Below are 21,118 nucleotides of genomic sequence, written 5' to 3'. Positions count from 1 at the left end.
TATCAACGTTCATGTTGAGGATCGTCATTGGAATCTTATCTTGGTGAGAACCTTTGGATTTATGCCAGCCGAAAAAGCAGTAGCTGTCGTGAAGGAAAAGCTTGATTAGTTTGGAATTGATGTTGATTCAGATGTTGTGGCTGCAACCACTGATGGAGCTTCAGTGATGATGGCAAATCCATTCTTCTAATTCACCAACTATGCCATACACATGGCATACGTTTGGCCATTTTTGAAGTCCTATATAAGGTTTCTAACCATTTGGAACTAATAGCAAATGACTTAATAATTGATGGTGAGACTATATCCGATGGTGAACTAAGTGATAATGATGATAATTATCATAATATTGGGACTTAACTGGTAAATATAAATTTCAGGGGGCAATTAAACATAACACAGTCCTTTTTATCCTAACCCTAACTAAAGTATTCAGGTAAACAATGAAGATGCCATACTTCCTGAGGTTCGACGAAACATTCCAAATCTTATTTCCAAAGTGAGGAGCTGTGTTCGACTGTTTCGTAAAAGTCCAGTTAAAAATGATGATGTACTACAGAAACACTTAAAAGCTATATTTATAAGAGAATATATGCTAATTCTTGATTCCAAAAAAAGAATGGAACAATTAAGTAGACATGATAAAACGCTTTGCTAAACTTAAAAAGTCAATCAAAAAAACTTTGATTTAAATATCAAGTGATATTCACTTCTCTGATTAAGAATTCACTGAGTTAGCTAGAATTACTTGCTGGCCTGGAACCTATGAAAATTAGAACTGATGGCCTTTGCAGACGAGATGCAACCTTGATAAGTGCAGGTGATGAAACAAAATTCATTTATAAGCATTTGAATAAGCAAAGATCTTCTATCAGCAAAGAGCTTATAGCATCATTTATTAAGCCTATGAAATAGAGAAGAAACTTGGAAGTTATGACTTTATTGTTATATTTAATTAATCCTGATGATTGAAAACTAAAGTCCTGATGTATTTGGAATTCCACAAGTAAATCGGGCGTATCTGGCCGAAATAGGTGCTTATATTTTTTGCTGATTGTTTGAAAAAAATTGCAATTCTAAAGAGAACAATCAAGATTTACCCGATAATGGAATTTAAATATGTTATTTAATGCTTTTAAAGGTTAATGTGTCACCAGCGTAAAAGCAGAACGTTCATTTTAAGCAAGTGGTTTGTTTGTGATTAAACTTAGGACAAGCTTAAATGATGATACACTTGATATATTTTGTATGATGAGAGCATATTATTAGTTAAAAATAGGCAAAAAATATCAGTTTCTTTGGTTATTATAGTATTGAGATTATCAATGTTAGATAAATATAAATAAAGCCTTTTTTGCTTGCGTTTTAACCTTAAAAATCAAATAGTAAAAAACCGGTTTTTACCAGGATTTTTTCTCTAAAACCGCGGCTTTTTGGTAACCGGTTTTTTTGAAAGATAAACTAATTAATATCCCGTACTGCATTCCTTGCTTTAACGGGTAATTCCATGTCAAAACAACAAGGCGAGATAACCCACCATCTCAGAAATACTTAATTTTCGGCACAAACGCAGTTAATACCGTCGTTAAAAATAATCAAAAATAATTTGGAGCCAATTTCATTACTTTGAGAGTTATGGGTCTTTGAAGTTTGAGATTTTTTACATTTTTTTATTCTCCGCGCTCTTAGCAACGTCTATAGCAACACTTAAATGTTAAAGTATGCACAGTTACATTAACCATACGTTTACAAAATTTAATAGATATAGAAACTTTTGAAGAAAGAAATCAAAAGTCATTACCTAAAGTTATTAGATCTTATATTTGAATAAAAACTTTAAGATGAAAACCGGGTTTTTAACAATAATTTTTCAGTAAACATGTCTAGTTTAAGATTAATTGCAGAAAAGGTATGGATCTATTCATTCTAAATCTTTACAATAATGGTTTATATATAAATACCTGTAAGAGGCAAAAATTATTTCACTGTTTTTTAATGCACAACTATTTTTTTATTGTTTTATTTTTGCAATTTTATTTTTGCAATTTTATTTTTGCATTTTTATTTACCGTTTTGGTTATAACCTCCATATAGAGATTATAACTAAAACAAATTCTCACAATAAAATTATAATTTCTCACATAAGTATTATTATATATAATATTCAAATATTAGAACCATTTGCTCCATTTAGTTAATTAAACAAGAAACCAGAAATTCATTTTTATTTTGAAAATAAATAAGTGTAATAGCTATAATTACACTTATTTATTTTAAAATAAAGTTTTGATTATAATACTCATCTTAAAAATTATTATTTATTTAATGTTGGTTTTAGAAAAATAAAATATTGAAATTAAATATTTTTATAATGGCTGGAGCATCACAATGCTCCATTGGATTTATTTTAAAATCAAATTGTCACAAGTTAACATTTACAAACCACATTGGAGTAAAATTTTTTAAAGATTTAGCTCCAGATGAGCAAAATTTAGTTGCGCTGAGGTCTGGTGTTTCTCATGTTTTGATTATTAACATATGTTTTCATCATCAAAAGTTCTATCTTGAGAAGTTCCCTGTGTTTCAGAATAAATGCTGTGATCCACTGTTAGTTCACAAAAGACCGTGCAAAGGTTAGTGAAGCTTGTCATAAAGTTTTTTATAAGTGTTACTTTGTCATAATTTTAAGATCTTTATGTTTGTTAATACTAGGCACATTTTATTTTATTACGTTATATTTTTTAATTTAGCATCTCTCAGAGAAGTCACGTTAAGAACTATAGCTTTAAACAACAGGTTCAATATTGTACCTGGTCATAAAATGTGTACAAATTGCTTAGTCCAATTAAAAGCTTCCACTGAAATTAATACTGATAACATTGATATTTCTGATGATTACGCAAATGAAAGTGTAAATAAAGAAAATGTATTTAACGTTCAACAAGAAGCTGATATAAATAAAAATAGACAAGAACTTTCGGATTGTCTCAGTATAATTGGCGTGTCACCAGTCAAGCTTCATGGAAAGCCATTTGCGAATCGTATGAGTATTGGGAAAAAAAAAGTTAAAACTATTACAACAGTTTTCAAAGAAAAGTTATCAAGTTCTTTAAAAATTCCATTGACAGAAGTTGAAGTTTTTGATAATGAATATATTCTTGATTTAAAAAAAAAAGTTGTTCAGTTCGAAAAAATGTTAGTTTTGATGAAAGATAAACTTGAAAAATGCTGTTCATTTAGGGACAAAATTCAAATATTGACTTTGTGCCCACAAGAATGGTCAATCGAAGCAGCTAGTGAGTATTTTGGTGTTTCAAAATATCTAATTATAAAATCTAGATCTTTAGCAAAGAAGGAAGGAGTTCTTACAGTTCCACAATCTAAGCGAGGTAAAATGCTCCCTGATCAAATAAATACTTTAGTAAAAAACTTTTATGAAGATGATGAAAACTCTCGCCAGATGCCTGGTCAAAAGGATTTTGCAAGTGTTTGTTGGAAAGTCCATATGCAAAAGCGACTACTTTTATCAAGCTTAAAAGAGTTATTTGCTTCATTTAAAATTCGATATCCACATGTAAAGTTAGGTTTTTCCAAGTTTTGTGTTTTAAGACCTAAATGGTGTGTTTTGCCAAACTCATCAGGAACCCATTCTGTGTGCGTTTGTATCTACCATCAAAACATGAAGTTAATTCTCCTACCCATTAAAATTGATTACCATGAATTTATTTATTGTTTGTGATATGCAAAACAAAGAATGCTTGTTACATCGATGTACACAATGTCCAAAAAATACATCTAAATTAGAAGAAAAGCTATTCGAACTAATAAGACAGTTTGAGGAAGAAGATACTATCGAATTTAACCAATGGGTTACTACTGATAGATCAGATTTAGTTATACAGCTTGCAAGCATACCAGATTATGTAAATATGGTGATGGAAAAACTAGTGAAGCTAACAGCGCATTCATATATTTCTAAATGCCAATCTAAATATTTAAAAAATCTTAAAGAAGAACTGCCATCAAATAGTGCAATAATTCTGGGAGATTTTGCAGAAAACTATAGTTTTGTTGTGCAGGATGAAGTACAAGGTTTTCATTGGAATTATCTTCCGTGCACGCTTCATCCAGTAGTTGTGCACTATAAAGAAAATCAAGTGTTGCATTCCACTTCATATTGGATTATATCAGATGATAAAAATCATGATGTACCAATGGTTTACGAGGTACAAAAATCAATTATCAATAATCTAAAGCAAAAGATACCCTGCATTGTAAATGTGATCTACTTTTCTGATGGCTGTTCATCTCAATATAAAAACTGCAAAAATATTTTTAATCTATGTCAGCATAAATCAGACTTTGGAATAGATGCAAAATAGGTTTTCTTTGCAACCAGCCATGGTAAGCAACCTTGTGATGGTATAGGAGGAACAGTTAAACGGCTTGTTGATAATGCTAGTTTTCAGAGAGTTTCTACAAATCAATCATTAAACTCGCGTGATATGTTTACATATTGCACTAACAACATCAAAGGTATAAACTTTATTTATATTTCAAGTGAAAGTTTGATAGAAACTAGATTATTACAATCTGAACGATTTAAAAATGTAAAAACAATACCAGGAACAAGAGACTTTCATGAATTTATTCCTGTATGTCAAAATGAAGATAAGATGAAATACTGCAGTGATGACACTATCCCTACCTTGACTTACAAGTTTAAAAATTGTGAGATGCAAAGTGATGTGCAAAGTTGATGTGGGATTTTAATTTATGCACCAACATGGCCCTTGAATCTTAAAAAACATTTGGTTGCTTCCTTTTATAAATTATTTCTTAGAATTGACAGTTTGTGTATGTCTATGATATGTATATGACAATATTTTTGCATTTGTTAAAAAATATCTCCTAACTTTGTTTTGTTTTACAGTCCAAAGAAAAACAAAGGAATATGTGAAGAAGTTCACTAATTTGTATAAAAATTTGTCAATTCATAAAAACATGCAATTCAAAGAATTAATGTGTTTTGATATTTAAAATTGAGTTTATTTATGGACATGGATACTATTTATGGACATGGATAGGTCATTAATATTGCATTTTTATACCTAAGTGAAAGTACCTCTTATTTTTGACTAGCTCTGAGTGAAAATACCTGTTTTTAATATTTAAATATTTTTAATTGAGTTTATTAAATATGCATATTGTAGTTTTACACAAAAATAAGAACTCTTACTTTCTGGTTGTGCTTAAGCATAAATACCTATCAATTTTCTGTCTCAATCTCAATATTCTTTCAATCAAAAATAAAAATTAAATTTTTTAGATTTGTAAGTCAAAAAACAACTCAGTTTTTTGTTGTTTTTTTTATCTATTTATATATACTTTAAGAATATGAAGTTTGGAAATATATAGATAATAACCTTTTCTGTAATTCCTCTTATAGTAAGACTGTTTACTTTTAAATTTTATTAAAAACGCCAATTTTCTCTTTTTGATTTATTAATAAATAAAAAAAAGTATTATTTCTTAGTATAATTTTATGGTTTAGCATCTAATAATATGTGGAAAATTTCAAATTATGAAATAATATAGATAAGGTAACAACGTATGTATTGACATTTACTTGTTACTAAGGACGTTGCTTGAGGAGAGCATGATAAGTAAAAATGTTGCAAAGTTTTGAATTTTAAACGAGTATAACTTCTAAAATATTCCGATTTGTTTAAAACAACTTTGTGGAATTCTTTTTAGCCTAGTTAAGTATCTTTGTTACAAAAATTAAGTCATGAGATAGTGGGTTATTTTTTTGAAATTTTGTTGTTGTTTTGACACAGAATTACCCTAACATGATTTTTTTAAGTATTTTAAAAATGTTTTTACAAATGTTTTTAAGGTTGCTGACAAAAACTTGTTCACCAACTTTTTTTAAGTTCTTTTTTGCTAACAATGAAAAGGAAGTCTAAAAAACATTGGTAAACAAGTTTGCATGAAAATTAAAAAATAGTTTTCACGCTGATTACAAATGATTAAAGTCCTGCATTATCTCTAACATAACTAAACGAATGTAACGGTACGTAATCATTAAAATTACGTTAATTGTAATCGTATCGAAACGTAATTAAATTTTAGTTTTGTTAATTTTGTCCGCGAACGTAACTAAACGTAATTGACGTAACTAACAAAACTAAGAGAGGAGAGGTTGAGTGATTTTTCTACAAACAAATATTCACAGATATAAAGATAAATTTTTCAATAAACAAATATTCACAGATATAAATGTTAAACTTTGTTTACTTCAGAGATAAAAATGTGCTGTGATTTAAACTTTTAATTTGCAAATTTATCACTCCTTCAAAATGAACAAAGGACCGAAAAACAAGAGAAATGTGGTCCTCTGGGACCACTTTGAAATATACAGTGCTGACAGTGACGGTATTCCAAGAGTGAAATCTAAGCACTGCCCAAATGCAATTTGCAGAAAAAAAAAAGGTTTTACAGCTGCCATGATGACTCATCTACGAACTCAGCATCACAGCAAGTTTACAGAAATGATAAAACAACAGACTCAACGAAAAATGGAAGAACTAAACGACGAAGCTGATTTATGTGAAACCACTAAAGAAGCTGAAAATTTAGAAGCAGAAAATTCAACGTCAAAAAATTCTACAACCTCTTTACAAAGTGAAGGATTTCTTCCACCTGATCCAAAAAAGCCAAAATTTCCCAAAAGCCTTAATAAGTTTCATCCTGTCCCATGCCACTCAAGCATGAATTTTTTTCGCTCTAAGTATTCCTTGTTTGACCAGAGACAACTAGAGTTTGACTTGGACCTAATGAAGCTGTAGGTAGAATGTGATCTTCCATTCACATTTGTTCAGTCTAAGGGTTTCCAATCCTTTTGTTCAAAGTATCTTCCACGTCATCAACTGAAATCAGCATTAACCTTTTCAAGACAGAAACTCCCACTACTCTATGAAGAAGTGAAGAAGCATCTTTCATCTCAACTTGCTAACATTTTACCAACAACTTCTGGAGTATCCTTTACAACAGACTTGTGGACATCTAGAAATAATGAAGCCTACATCAGCATTTCACTTCATTTCATTGATGAGAATTTTGAGCTCCAGAGGATCATTTTAGCTTGTAAGCGATTTCCATCTCCTCATACTGGACAAGCTATTGGTAAAAAGCTCGATGATTCAATCACTGAACTTGCACTTTCACAAGACTGCTTGCGTGTAGTGGTACATGACTGCGCTGCCAACATGAAATCAGGATCATCAAAAGCAGATCAAATCAACGAATCATTACTTTGCATTGACCACATGTTAAATCTTGTATTATCTAAACCAGTCGATTCACTCAAAACTACCAAAGAACTCATCAAATGTGCAATCAATCTGTCATCTTTTGTTCATCAGTCTACAAAAACAAATGAGGTAATCTCCAAAGCAATTAAGCAGCTTGATGTTACTTACCGAAAAATAATTCCACCAGTTGTCACTAGATGGAACTCTAATTGTCTCATGTTGGATTCAATCCTGCAGTTGAAAACACCACTTCTCCATCTCAAGAATTCTAAGGCTGATTTTTCAGAATAAATTCCGAATGAACAGGAATTTGAGCTAATGGCTGATGTTTAACTTTTGTTAAACATGTTCCTTGAAGCATCTAAAAAGTTTGAGTCAGACAAAGTTCTTACCATTCACGAAGTTCTTGTACAAATTTTCATTATTCGAGAGAGGCTAATTAAGATAAAGACAGAAAAAGAATTAAAAGGTCGAAAATTTTTGTCAGAAGCCTGCAAACTTGCTACTGCTTTGCTTGAACAGCTAGAAAAGAAAATTCCTTCTGGTGGAACAGATAACAAACTATATTGCTTGGCTCATCTTTTGGATCCCGACTACAAAGGAGCAATTTTTAAAAAGTTGAAGACTTTTGATCAAACAGTGAAAAATACAACTGAATTATTCTCCGAGGAAACAAATATCAGTACAGATAAAGCAAAAGAACTTCCACCAAATTTTGATGAAACGAATGAAGCCCAGCAGCTTGTTTTTTAGATCTCTTCTGATATCCACAACGCAACTAAAAAATGCAGTGATGTGTCACAGGAGATTGAAAAATTCTTGGCTATGCCATTGACAGATGCTTGTGAGAAAGAACCTTTGAAATGGTGGAAAAAAAAAGGAATACATTTTCCTCATCTTAGCAAGCTTGTGCGTAAAATCTACCACATCCCTGCTACATCTACAACTTCAGAACGTGTTTTTTCAGTCTCTGGAAGAATTATCAGTGACAGAAAATCTAACCTCGATTCAGAAAATGTTCACATGATTGTGTTCATTAGAGCAAATTTGGACAAATTGAAACAGATCAAAGTTCTTGAGGCTGAAGAAGAGCAAAGCTTAAGAATGGCTGCAGAATAGTGACCTTAAAATATGTCAATTTTAAGCATTTTTTTCACATTGTATATTTTTTCTAAACTTTTGGTATTTTTCTAGTATTTTCAAAATCTTTCAAAAAATAAGTCTTAAAATATGGCATTGATGTAGCCTATAGTTATCAGGAATACTGACAATGAGTCACCTACGCTAGTAAAGACTTTATTTTGGGTCAAATTTAATATCTCATTTTTTTGGAATTTCACACAGACCCTTAATGCTAGAGTTGACCTAAATACATTGTTACATAACTCAACAGTTCAGTTTGGCACCCTATCATTTTTTTGACAATAGTTTTGTCAACAGAATCATTTTGTTTATAAACAGATAAAGGATTTATTTTGTTGACATTCTTTTACTTAAAGTAACTTAACCTAACCTTAAGAGTTGCCAGTGGAGTTCAGTGAATTTTTAGATTAAATTTGGTCTGGTTAGGTTAGTAAAAGATTGTAGACATATTGCCTTTTTATTTGTTGATGAAATGATGTGTTACGTTATATGATATGTCAACTAAATAATAGTTTTATATCTTTATGTTGACAAAGTAATAGTTTAATTTTTATGTCAAAGAAAGTATAGTTTTACTTTTATGTTGACTTAACCATAGTTCCGTTTATTGTTGACAAAACGAATGTTGATAAAACGAAAGGAAGTCTTCAATTTCATTACAACGTGTCAGAATCACAAGTAGGATATTTCATGTTTTACTAATTTTTGGTTATCAAAGTATTCCTTCAGTGTTTTTGTGTAATAAAAAATTAATAGTTAAATTTCCAATGTGTGCCTTCTTTTGTAATAAATAATGCAAAATATTTCTTTTAAGCAAGTTTCATTTTGTTTAGTTTTAATAGATTATATTTGGGAACTTATTATGTTACATTTTTGGATAAAATATGTTTGGGCATAAAATTTTTATCTGCTTGCATTACTAAAATAATAATGCCAAAATAATTATATTGATGATGAATTGTAAGGTTTATTTACTTGGTATTGCAATACTGCAAGACGAACTGAGTTTTGTTATTTATATTAGTTATGTTTAATTAGATTCTATAATGAAATTAACAAAATAAATACTTAATTTCATTACAGTCAAAAGAAGAGATTAATGTAATTTCATTACCATTATTTTTATAGCACTGGGGATGATACAAATCCTTATCCAAATATTATTTCAATCATTACTTAATTAACAGAATTGAGCAACCATAATGCAGTATTTTATGTAATAACCTTATATTTTAATAAATTCTTTACAATTCCGTTAATTTTGTTTAATTACGTACGAAACGTAACTTGTAAAATTCCGTTTAATTTTTTATCAAAATAAACGTAAGGCTGAGTTCATTTTGTTCGTCAATTATGTTAATTACGTTTACCGTAATTGACGTAATCAGACGTAATTGAACGAACGTAATGCAGGACTTTATCACTTATGCTGTGTAAACTATAAGTGTTGTTCAAGTAATTTTCAAAAATAATAATCATCTGTTATCAATAGTTTTTATTAGCAACATAAAATAGTATATGGTACAAGTTTAAAATTTTTTAAGTGTTATTAGTACGTAAATTAGCAAATGTTTTTGAATGGTAAATCTTGTGGAAAACTGTATTGCCCCCTGTTGCTGAGGTTTGGCTGGCACAATATAAACACTACATCGCCTTTATCGATGACAGAGATGTCATCTTTCTCTGGAAACGTGAAAAATTCCTGGCCAGATCTTCTCAAAAAATTTATGACAAACTCATTTCTATCTAGAACTAAGGCTTGAATTAACCCAACATAGCATTTGACAATTTTTTTGGAAGTTTGAAACTTCACAACTACAAAGTCATTCATTTTAATAGACAAGCTCTCCTCCTCACTATCGCCGTAAACACTGTGATAACTTAGTCTTGTCTTTTTATTTTTACATTTACTTGGGCCTTGGTTTTCTTGTGCCAAACCTTTGGATATTGTTCCTTCAGGAAGTGCTTTCTTTCTTTTCAAGGATCGTTGACCTGGTAAATATGTTAAGGAATTTCTTAAAACAGAAGCAAATATAATTATTTAAAAAAAAAATTACAAAATTAAATAACAGTTAAATAAGGTTTTTGATGCACAACTTATTTCAATATTTTATGAAAATACAAGGCTCGCTGAAAAACTAAATATTAATGTTCAAACATTCTTGATGGCTAAGTACCTAGAACATTTAAGCAATGCAAAAGTTTGCAATATTCAATATGAGCCAATTTAAAATTATACATTAAAAGGATATGAGGATGAAGATCTGTCAAAGATTCAGTAGGAATTAGTACTTCTCCAATACTATAGTGATTGCATCTTGTACCATTGTCACATTCAGTGCATGTCAGCCTTCTCATATACAACGTTTCTTTTTTAGTGGAACTCCAAAACACCTCATGAACTTGTAAAGTCCCCTTGAAAGTTGTTAGGTTTTTGGGTACACATTTCTCATAGAGATTGAAATCTGTGTTTTTAATAGTATAAATGGTTATACTTGGACACTTTTTTTTTATTTCTTCAACCAAACAATTAATATCAGGAATGTCTTTCCCTTGTCCTATAATTCTCTCTGCCGTTCTTTTGATACATCCCCCTATTCCATCAGGGGCACCTTTTCCGTGCCCCTTTTCTGTGAAATGCCATCTCATTGTTTCAGCTCCAAACTCTTTTCGAAAAAAAGTACCAAGCAAATAGAACATGGACTTGTTTTGGTACTGTTGAGAAGTACTATCGCTAAGAAAATGAACTGTTTTAATGATAGGCAGCTTTTCTTTCAAGTCATTAATAACAGGCTTTAAATGTGCACAGATCCCAACAAAGTCGTGTTGCCTGTTATCTGAAAATGTACAGTAAGATTTGACCTTTATTTTGTTTTCAGAAATACTGTAATAGTACGCCACAACTGTATGGATTGATACTTGGTTTCTTGATCCACCAAAATGGAGCGATTGAATTTCTTTTGAGTATTTGCAATTGTAATTTTCTAAAAAATCATAATGAATGAAAATATCCCTAGGCCCCAAGTTATTTTTTATTTCTGATGTAGCTTTGTACTGGTGTTTTATATTGCATACATGCCTCAAAAACTTTTCCAACATATTATTAATAAAATGTAAAAACAGCTGTTTTTTAGTTAACGTTAATTCTTCTTTTACAGTTTTGAAACATGTCTTCATTTTACCTTTTACCAAAACTTCAACTCTTTTTTTAGACCATTGGGGAAAAATTGCTTGTTCATTTTCAAATTCTTTACAAACTATTTTTTTGTTTAAACAGCATACTCCACATTTTCTAGGCACAATTCTCTCAGCTCGCCATCACATGTTATACTTTTTAGCAAGTCAGTGGGATATTTATATGCCAACATCTTTAAAAGAGGGTAAGGTTGCTAATATTGTACCGATGCCTATATTGTACTTTTAACATAACTCGTTATTTTTACAACCCACAAGAAATTTTTTAATTTATTTTTTATTTTTGCTGAATGAAATTAAGTAGTCAACTGTTTTTTTTGTCATCCAACTGTATTAAGGCCAGAGTAAGGTCTTGTTGGTTTGTTGTTGGAGATTTCTTATTTTAGGTTTTCATGGCTAAGCGTATTTCACTTAAGAAAATAGAAGATATGATTTGTTTGGTGTATTTATGTTAAAGCATAATTTATCAAAATTCAAAATAAATACCTAGAATTTAAAATACCTTATTTTTAGTTGTCAAGTTTTTTAATTAACTGAATGTCAGATTAGTTGCGTAAATTGTACCTCAAGGCATATCCTTAATTGTACCGACGCAACCATTCTGACCGCTAAAAAATGCGTGTAAAGTTTAAATTCCTTTTGAGATTCCAATTAGAGAAATATCCATACTTACAAAACGAACTTCACCACTTAAACGAAAAAAGAAAAATTTCAGTATTACTCTTGTATTGACAAGCAGTCCTTAAAAAGATGTACTCTCTAGTTCAGTTTTACCAATATGTCAAGGCTGGTGTCATGTTGACTGTGCAGGTCTTAATCAAAAACAGACACAATATATCTGAAACTTTTGCCAAAAATAATATTTTTATGTATTTTATTTTACAATATTTAGTGTGGTTGTTTTTAAAACAGATATAGTATATATTGTTTTACATTATTTAGTATAACTATCTTTAATACCTACCTTCCTCCACTATTCTAATCTTAGCTAACCCATTGGTAAACATACAATTTAAATAAAAGTTACACCATATGTGGTGATACCTGTTTTCGGCATTTTCCAGAAGAAAAAAAAATTCAAGTTGCATAGAGTTTATTAAATAAAAAACTTCACTTCATTATATTATGGGGAGTTAGGTGTTATGTTATGTTATATCAGAATATTTCCAATTGCTGATTTTATAAAAACCATTCCTTTTCATCAGTTCTTTAAATCCCTTAAATCTAAAATCATAAAATATTTGTAAAGCTGTAAAGTAATTGAAATCAAGAAAGTGGTACAATATTGGATTACAATGGTACAATTAAGGATCTAGTTTCCGTAATTGTACTCTTGGCGCTATTTTTTTAGTTTGATTCTTCAAGACATAACGCTTTTTAAATTTTGAGCTTTTTAAACATCTTTACAACAAACAATCCCTAAATTATGAAACCCAATTGAAAATTCAGGTTTCTACTCAGTAGATTGTCTACATTTTTTAATTTTATCTTAGGGGGTACAACATTGGCAACCTTACCCTATACAACTTTTCAAAAACCAAAGCAAAACTCTCATGGTCAATACAAAGACAATTATCTCGTTTACGGAAGTCTGGTTGAACTACCCAAAAAGGTCTCAATTTACAAAATGTGCTATAAGATATTGATTTGAACTCGTTTGTTTGTTTAAAGTCATTATACAAGTTTAACATTGAATCATTCAATAGTCTTTTCTGTTTTTTCAGTTTGTTTCTTGTTATTGTTTCTTTTTTCCCAGCAGTAAGCCTACTAGAACTAACTTTTTCTAAAAACTTTTGTACTTCCATCTTAAGTTTTCGCTGTTTCAGTATATTTGAGAGTTGTTATGTATGGTATGGATTGCATGGTAAGATATATCTAGAAGTACGATTATTAAGGCTTCTTTGAAGTCTGTACTTCTTTATTATCTTTCCGCTTAATACCCTGGCAAAAGCCTTTTTTTTGGTAATACATCTCTCAGTAGAAAAATTTGATTGTATTTGTGTCTAACACTTTGGTAAAAAGCAAGCTTTTCTTTACTTCCTTTGAGCATTTTGTACCACTAGTCATTATTTTAACCACCTTCCGAGGAGTATTATCTTTTGCAGACTGCAGTCTGTAGAATTTTTGTTTGTATTTATCAACTCTTTGCTTTAACAATTTGTTTTTTTCTTCTAAATTTTGGATTTTTTTCTTTAACCCATCTCTATACTTTCTACGAGTTTTTAGCCCGCTGCTATTTCTGGAACTAGAATCTTGACTGGGACCAGGAAGTACATTGAAGTCTAGTTCATTGTCGATAGAAATATTTACAATTGGACTTTCAGGTGGTGTTGACAAATATTCAATTAGTTGTTGTCTTTTCTTTTTCATTTCTCGACTACTTTTGGTCCTTTCCTTCCAACCTTTTCTTACTGATCTTTTATCACTTTCTGAAAGTTCATGAATTTTCTTCCGTGTTGCTTTTTTTCTTTCTCTGTCTTTTTGTTTTTGTTCTTCATACTTTTCTGGGTTTTCAGCTTTGATCTTCTCCCTCGCCTTTCTCATACTTAGTTTTTTCAATTCTCTAGTTGTTTTCTATCTTTCCCATCTTTGTAATCTATCAGGCTAGAAACATTTTATCTTTTCTCTAATGATTAATTGGCTAAATGAGCAAATATTTAAAATATTAAAAATAGCATAAATAGACATTAAAAAATCCATATACAAGTAAAATTGTTATTTGTTGTCACGTCAGTTCCACTGGTGTCACGTCTGTTGCTTCCTGTATTCCACAGATGTGATATCCACAGACGTGACAAATTAAAGGAAAAAGCCTAAAAGGGGTGCTATGTTTTGAGGCTAGGACTCTATTACCCTTGGAGTAAACATGTCCAGGTAATAGCTAGTAATTAAAATTATTGCTTATAAAAACGAAGATTTATATACTCTATAAACGCTTACCACAGATGTGACACACTCACACTAACGAATTCAACTTTTAAAGCTTCAACGCTTATTAACACAGAACAACTCCACCAAACCTTCCTTCAATTTTACTCATTAAAAAAAATGTCTGGTATTTCAGCTAGGACAGCAACAGAGAGCACTACTGCTTCATCCTACAGCATTTTTTTGATGTTAACAACTATATATACAGACGTGATACTTGAGCTGGTGACACGAGCTTCAATCACATAAAAGTTACTTTAAAAATATGTTTTGGGGAAAATAATATGTCAACTCAAATTTTAATGTATTTTTAATTATATAATATGCATTAAAAAAAAGGAAAGTACTTCTATCAAGGATTAAACTACTTGGGATTAGCAAGAATCTGGGTGGTGACATTCCAAGGACATGACTTATCACAGTCTGTGGAACAAAATTTATTCACTGAAAATACTATTTTGGATTGGGTTAGATTAGTTTAACATTTTATGAGCTGTAAAGTTATTATTTGTACCCGTTAAAAATAAAAATAGTATTAACTTGAAAGAGAAAATTAGTGGTGATAGCTACCTTTCTGGAGGATCACCCTAGAGTGAAATAAAAACATACGAAATCAAACTACCAAAAAAAAAACCTCAAACCTAAAAAATAACCTGATGTAAACTAAATTAAGAAAAATTTAAAAAACGTTTTCCATTTATTCTCATTTCCATTCCTAAAAAGGTCTGAATAATTACGTTTTGAAACCAATGTTGAGGGATGATTGATTCCTAAAATATCAGTTCGCATCTTCTCAACGTCAAAATAAAGTTCTAGAGCCTCATTATATTTCCCAAGTTTAACCAAACAGATTGCAATTTTATGTTTTGCATCCAATATGGATGGGTGCACGATACCTAAAACATCAGTTCGCAAATTTGCAACTTGATAATAAATTTCTAAAGCTTCATTACATTTTCCCATGTTATACAAACAGCCTGCTAAACAACTTTTTGTAGTCAACATTGATGGATGATTGATTCCTAAAACGTCCGTTTCTACTTTTTCAACTTGATAATAAATTTGTAAAGCTTCATTATGTTTTCCCATGATATCCAAACATCTCGCTACACAACTTTTTGTAGTCAAGGTTGATGGATGATTGCTTCCTAAAACGTCCGTTTTTACTTTTTCAATTTGATAATAAGTTTCTAAAGATTCATTAAATTTTCCCATTTCTTCGAAACAGCTTGCTACATTATGGTTCAAAGCCAATGTTGATGGATGATTGGTTCCTAAAATATCCGTTTGTAAATTTTCAACTTGATAATGAATTTCTAAAGCTTCATTACATTTTCCCATCTTATACAGACACATTTCGAGATTATGTTTTGTAACCAAAGTTGATGGATGATTGATTCCAAAAATCTCCGTTTCTACTTTTTCAACCTGGTAATAAATTTCTAAAGCTTCATTATATTTTCCCACGTAATCCAAACAGATTGCCATATTATGGATCGTAGTCAATATTGATAAATGATTGATTCCTAAAATGCTCGTTTGTACTTTTCCAACTTCATAATAAATTTATAAAGCTTCATTATATTTACCATGTTATCAAAACAGCTAGCAGTACAACGTTTTGTAGTCGAGATTAAGAAATGAATGATTCCTAAAATGTCCGTTTCTACTTTTCCAATTTGACAATAAATTACTAAAGCTTTATTAAATTTTCCCATTTTTTCCAAACAGCTTGCTATATTTTGGTTTGCAGTCAAAAATGATGGATGATTGATTCCTAAAATATCCGTTTGTACTTATTCAATATGATAATAAATTTATAAAGCTTCATTATAATATCCCATCTTATCTAAGCAACTCGCTATACAACTTTTTGTGGTCAACGTTGATGGATGATTGATTCCTAAATTGTCCGTTTCTACATTTTCAATTTGACAATAAATTTCTAAAGCTTCATTATATTTTCCCATCTTATCTAAGCAACTCGCTATACAACTTTTTGTGATCAAGGTTGATGGATGATTACTTCCTAAAATATCCGTTTCTACTTTTTCAACTTGATAATAAATTTTTACAGCTTCATCATATTTTCCTATCTTATCCAAACAGGTCGCTATATATCTTTTTGTAGACAAGGTTGATGGATGATTGATTCCGAAAATGTCCGATTGTACTTTTTCAACCTGATAATAAATTTCTAAAGCTTCGTTATATTTTCCCATTTTGTCCAAACAGCATGCTATACAACTTTTTGTAAGCAATATTGATGGATGATTGATTTTTATAATGTCCTTTAGTACATTTTCAACCTGATAATAAATTTTTAAAGCTTCATTATATCTTCCCATGTTATCCAAACAGCTTGCTTTACATCTTTTGTTATCAATGTTGATGGATGCTTGATTCCTAAAATCTCCGTTTGTGCTTTTTCAACTTGATAATAAATTTTTAAAGCTTCATTACATTTTCCCATGTTATTCAAACAGTTTGCTATACAATTTTTTGATGTCAATGTTGATTGATGATTGATTCCTAAAATGTCCGTTTCTACTTTTTCAACCTGGTAATAAATTTCTAAAGCTTCATTATATTTTCCCATTTTATCCAAACAGCTTGCTTTATATCTTTTTGTAGACAATGTTGATGGATGACTGATTCCTAAAATGTCCGTTTGTACTTTTTTAACCTGATAATAAGTTTCTAAAGCTTCATTATATCTTCCCATGTTACTTAAACAGCTTGCTTTACATCTTTTTGTTGTCAATGTTGATGGATGATTGATTCCAAATATATCTGTTAGGTCGTTTTTAACTTGATAAAAAGTTTCTAAAGCTTCATTATATTTTTCTAATTCGAAAAAACATTTTGCTTTAATATGTTTTACGCTTAATGTCATTTTATTTTTTGCCCCATAGGTTTTTGTGTTATAACTTTGAATTGCATTAAGTATGTTAATTGCCTCATGAACATGTCCTTTCTTTGATAAGAAACTTTCGATTTTTTCGCTCAGTTCATTGAAAGCTCTGCACATTTTCGATTTATTAGTACGAAACATATGGATAAAATGGTTATAGAAGTGAGTGCCATCATCAAAGTGTTCTTTTACGTCTTTTAACTGTAGTTTTAGGAAATCCACTATGTTTTCTTTGCATTTTTTTGTTATACTTTTGCGTTTTTGATAATATTTACACGTTAAAATTGTCATTTCGTGCATCGAATACCTATCATTTTCACCGTCGAATCGATCAAGCAACGAATAACTAATTAATAATGATACAATGCGGTATATCAAATAATCTTCGTTTATGTTTAGGTATTTTGAAAGGTTCTGAATAAATTGCTTTGTTATATTTTGACATTCGCAAAGTGATAAATGATTTAAAATTTCTAGCGATTTTTCCTGAATGGTTTCGATTTTATTTAACACTAAGTTGATTGATGTTAGTGCATAACTTCTTCGAGTAGTTCAACGGGATAGGATTGAAGAAGATCTAAATATTCCTGCAATGTAATGCAGTTGTTTTTTATATAAAGAATCGCTTGATTAATGGCGAGGGGATGATATTGAAGCGTTTCGGTTATTTGTTTCACTCGTTCGTCATCGTTTGTGTTAATGTTTGTTTTCATAAAGGTAATCGCGTCTTGATGCGAGAAAGGATTAATTTGGATTTGATGAGCATTGTCAGACCATGTTTTCCATTGCGACTTTACCAAGGTGAATGCGTTTGGTTTATGAGACACGTATTTTTCAAAATTTTTAACGCTTTCATGATCAACGTTGTCAAAAATGTACAGCGTTTTTTCACTCTTAAAGTAGTTATGAGCTTTTTCAGTAACAACTCGAATGTCGAAGGCATCGCCATGAGAATCTTCTACGATCAACCCAAGTTTGTGGCAGAGATTAATCATGGAGCTTTGTAATTTGTCTTGTGATGAATCCAACCACACTACTCTATCAAAGCGTGTGTTGTTATTTGCTGCATATTTTCTAGCGAGCTGAGTTTTTCCTACACCAGACATTCCAGTTAAAACGGTAATTAACTTACCCGCGTTGTTTTTTTCGTAAAGTTGTTTATGAATTCGATCAAGTTCTTCGTCACGTGAAATGACCGTATTTGTCGGCGGTTGGATGCCAAATACTGAGTTTCTGGGTAATATTTCTAATCCAAAAAATATTTTCCTTTTTAAACAACGCTTATAACTTTGAAGAGGAGGGTTTTAAAACTACTTTTTGAACACTCCTCATATGAATGATATCGGTTATTATCATTAATAGCACAAAAGCTTAGAATTATAACGATGGTTCAATTATTCTTATCGACTTGCATTTTACGTTTTATCTTTTTTGATTTATATTTAAATATTTCATAATGACTTAATTATTTGAACACTTTATTTATTAGTATAATGAAATATTTTTTCTATAATGTTTACATTCAGGAAATCATAAATTTCAAGTTGAATTTAAAAAGTTTTATTGATTATGAAATAACTTTTCGTAATGGAAAGCGATCTTTACGACAAGCATTTATAACATAAAAATTTTTTGTGAACTTTTTTCATCTTTTCGACTTGAGAAAATGAATTTCTTTCGAATGAAGCAAAATTAAAATAAAGCAATAAAAAAACAGTATATAAAAGCAAAAAAAGAACAAGCAAATATCAAAAAAGATTCTCCCAACTTTTCTGTTAAAAATGCTTACTTCGTTCACATTCTTCGACTAAATCGTTTCGCTTGCAAAAGTATAACCCATTTTTAATATCTCGCCATATTTTGGTTGGATTTTCCTTTCGCCATTGATTTAGTACTTGAAAAGTTTGTTCTGCTGTTGTTTTATATTCTTCTTTTACATTATCGATTGTTTTGTCATCTACCAACAGATATCGAGCAAGTTTTTTCCAATCGTAAGTCAACAAATCTGCGAGCGTCGTAAAGACATCTTGTGGAAGTTTTTCAACTAAAAACAAGATTTGTTTTAGATTACCGAATGAACTTCAAAAATTAGATAAGTGAAGAATGTGCAATTACCTTTCACATTGTCGAACTCGTTCTCCATGACTACTTGATCTTTTAATTTTAGTTGACAAACAACAAGGTCGTTATTTGTAAAGATTACTTAAACTGATACTTTCTTTCCATCCCATGAAAAAGCTCTAACTTCTTTCTTAATTAGGACCCTAAAGCAAATTTCAAAAAAGAGTTTTGCATTATCATAGCGTAAAAATGAGAAGTGCAAAATAAAAGTGCGTTTTATATATATATATATAGATACATATATATAAATATAAATATATATATATATATATATATATATATATATATATATATATATATATATATATATATATATGTATATATATATATATTTATATATATAAAACTCATTTAAAAATCTTTTGTAAAAATGAATAGCAGCATCATGCGGAATCTGTCATAACCCAAATTAATTTTATTTGGTAAAGATATTTGAAATATGCTTTTTTGCACAGAGGATAAAGTCATATAATTATATTTTTTAAGTGTTTAATAAGCCTTTGTTCATGCAATATTAACTAGCTATTGCTATTTTACATGCCGTTTAATCAAATAATAGAATTGAAATTCTTTAAGTGAACTTATTTGCCATGCGATAGCTTTTAAGCTTTTGTGTGAAACGGAATTCTTTTGCAATTACTGTGTTAACTCATAATTAAGTATCGACGTTTGGTGTTCCACTCTTAATGAAAAGTAATAATTCGTATTCAAATTTGATATAAGTCTTTCGAACAAATCTTGTTTTCTGAAGTTTCTTAAAACAGTACTCTTTATTTTTTAAAAAGAACAATGTTTTAGGTGACAAACATTACATTCATACAAAAGTATATTATTTAGCAATTGTTATAAAAAATAGTTACCTGCAATCAATAGAAAAACAATTCTGAGCAGAGATTGGGTGGGTTGAAGCAAAACAACTTGATGTATTTGAATTTTTGCAATATGCATCTGGAACCTGATAGATTTCTATTTCTAAATATGTAAATTTATTTAAATTCAGCTACATTGTTTGTTACTAATGGTTAAAATCCAAAAATACTAAATGCCTTATTATTATGCAGATTGCGTCATAAAAAATAACTTGTAACTTGAATATTTTTTTTTACTAGAATAAAGCAGATGTTCCGGTTATTATAATTTTGTTTGTTTGTTTACTATGAAAGACCTATAAAAATGAGCGAGAAATAGTTTTATGGCTTCATATAAACTTATTTCTGATAATCAAATCCAAGCATAAAAAGGAAGTTGCTTTACCCCAAAGCTAATGTGGAAGTTGAAACAACGCTTGGCCATATTTACAATTAAAGAAAAAGGTATTAAGGAGCGTCCGCTAAAGCCAGATTAAAAGGAACCCCATGAGGCCAATGAAAAAGATAGCAAAAGTGAGAATTGAATGAAGTCACAGTGAGAAGAGTTTTTAAAAAGAGCGGTGCTTTTTTGTTCTAGGCCAGAAAAAAACTTCTCTTTTTACAGACCGTCTGAGGGGTGTTCTTCTGGAACG

General features: G+C 30.1%; 2 pseudogenes; one reads left to right on the top strand and one right to left on the bottom strand.

Moving 5' to 3' along the window:
- Positions 1-2,353: 2,353 nt before the first annotated feature.
- LOC145183830 (uncharacterized) lies at positions 2,354-4,760 on the top strand (annotated as a pseudogene).
- A 10,485-nt stretch (positions 4,761-15,245) lies between these two features.
- Positions 15,246-21,118, bottom strand: part of LOC149880442 (uncharacterized) — a 71,992-nt pseudogene continuing 66,119 nt past the window's right edge.

Source organism: Hydra viridissima, unplaced genomic scaffold (assembly GCF_058129835.1).
Source record: "Hydra viridissima isolate aposymbiotic clone 2 unplaced genomic scaffold, HvirCarnegie_v1 scaffold_13, whole genome shotgun sequence".
NCBI classification, from domain to species: domain Eukaryota; kingdom Metazoa; phylum Cnidaria; class Hydrozoa; order Anthoathecata; family Hydridae; genus Hydra; species Hydra viridissima.
This window is presented reverse-complemented; position numbering and strand designations above follow the sequence as displayed.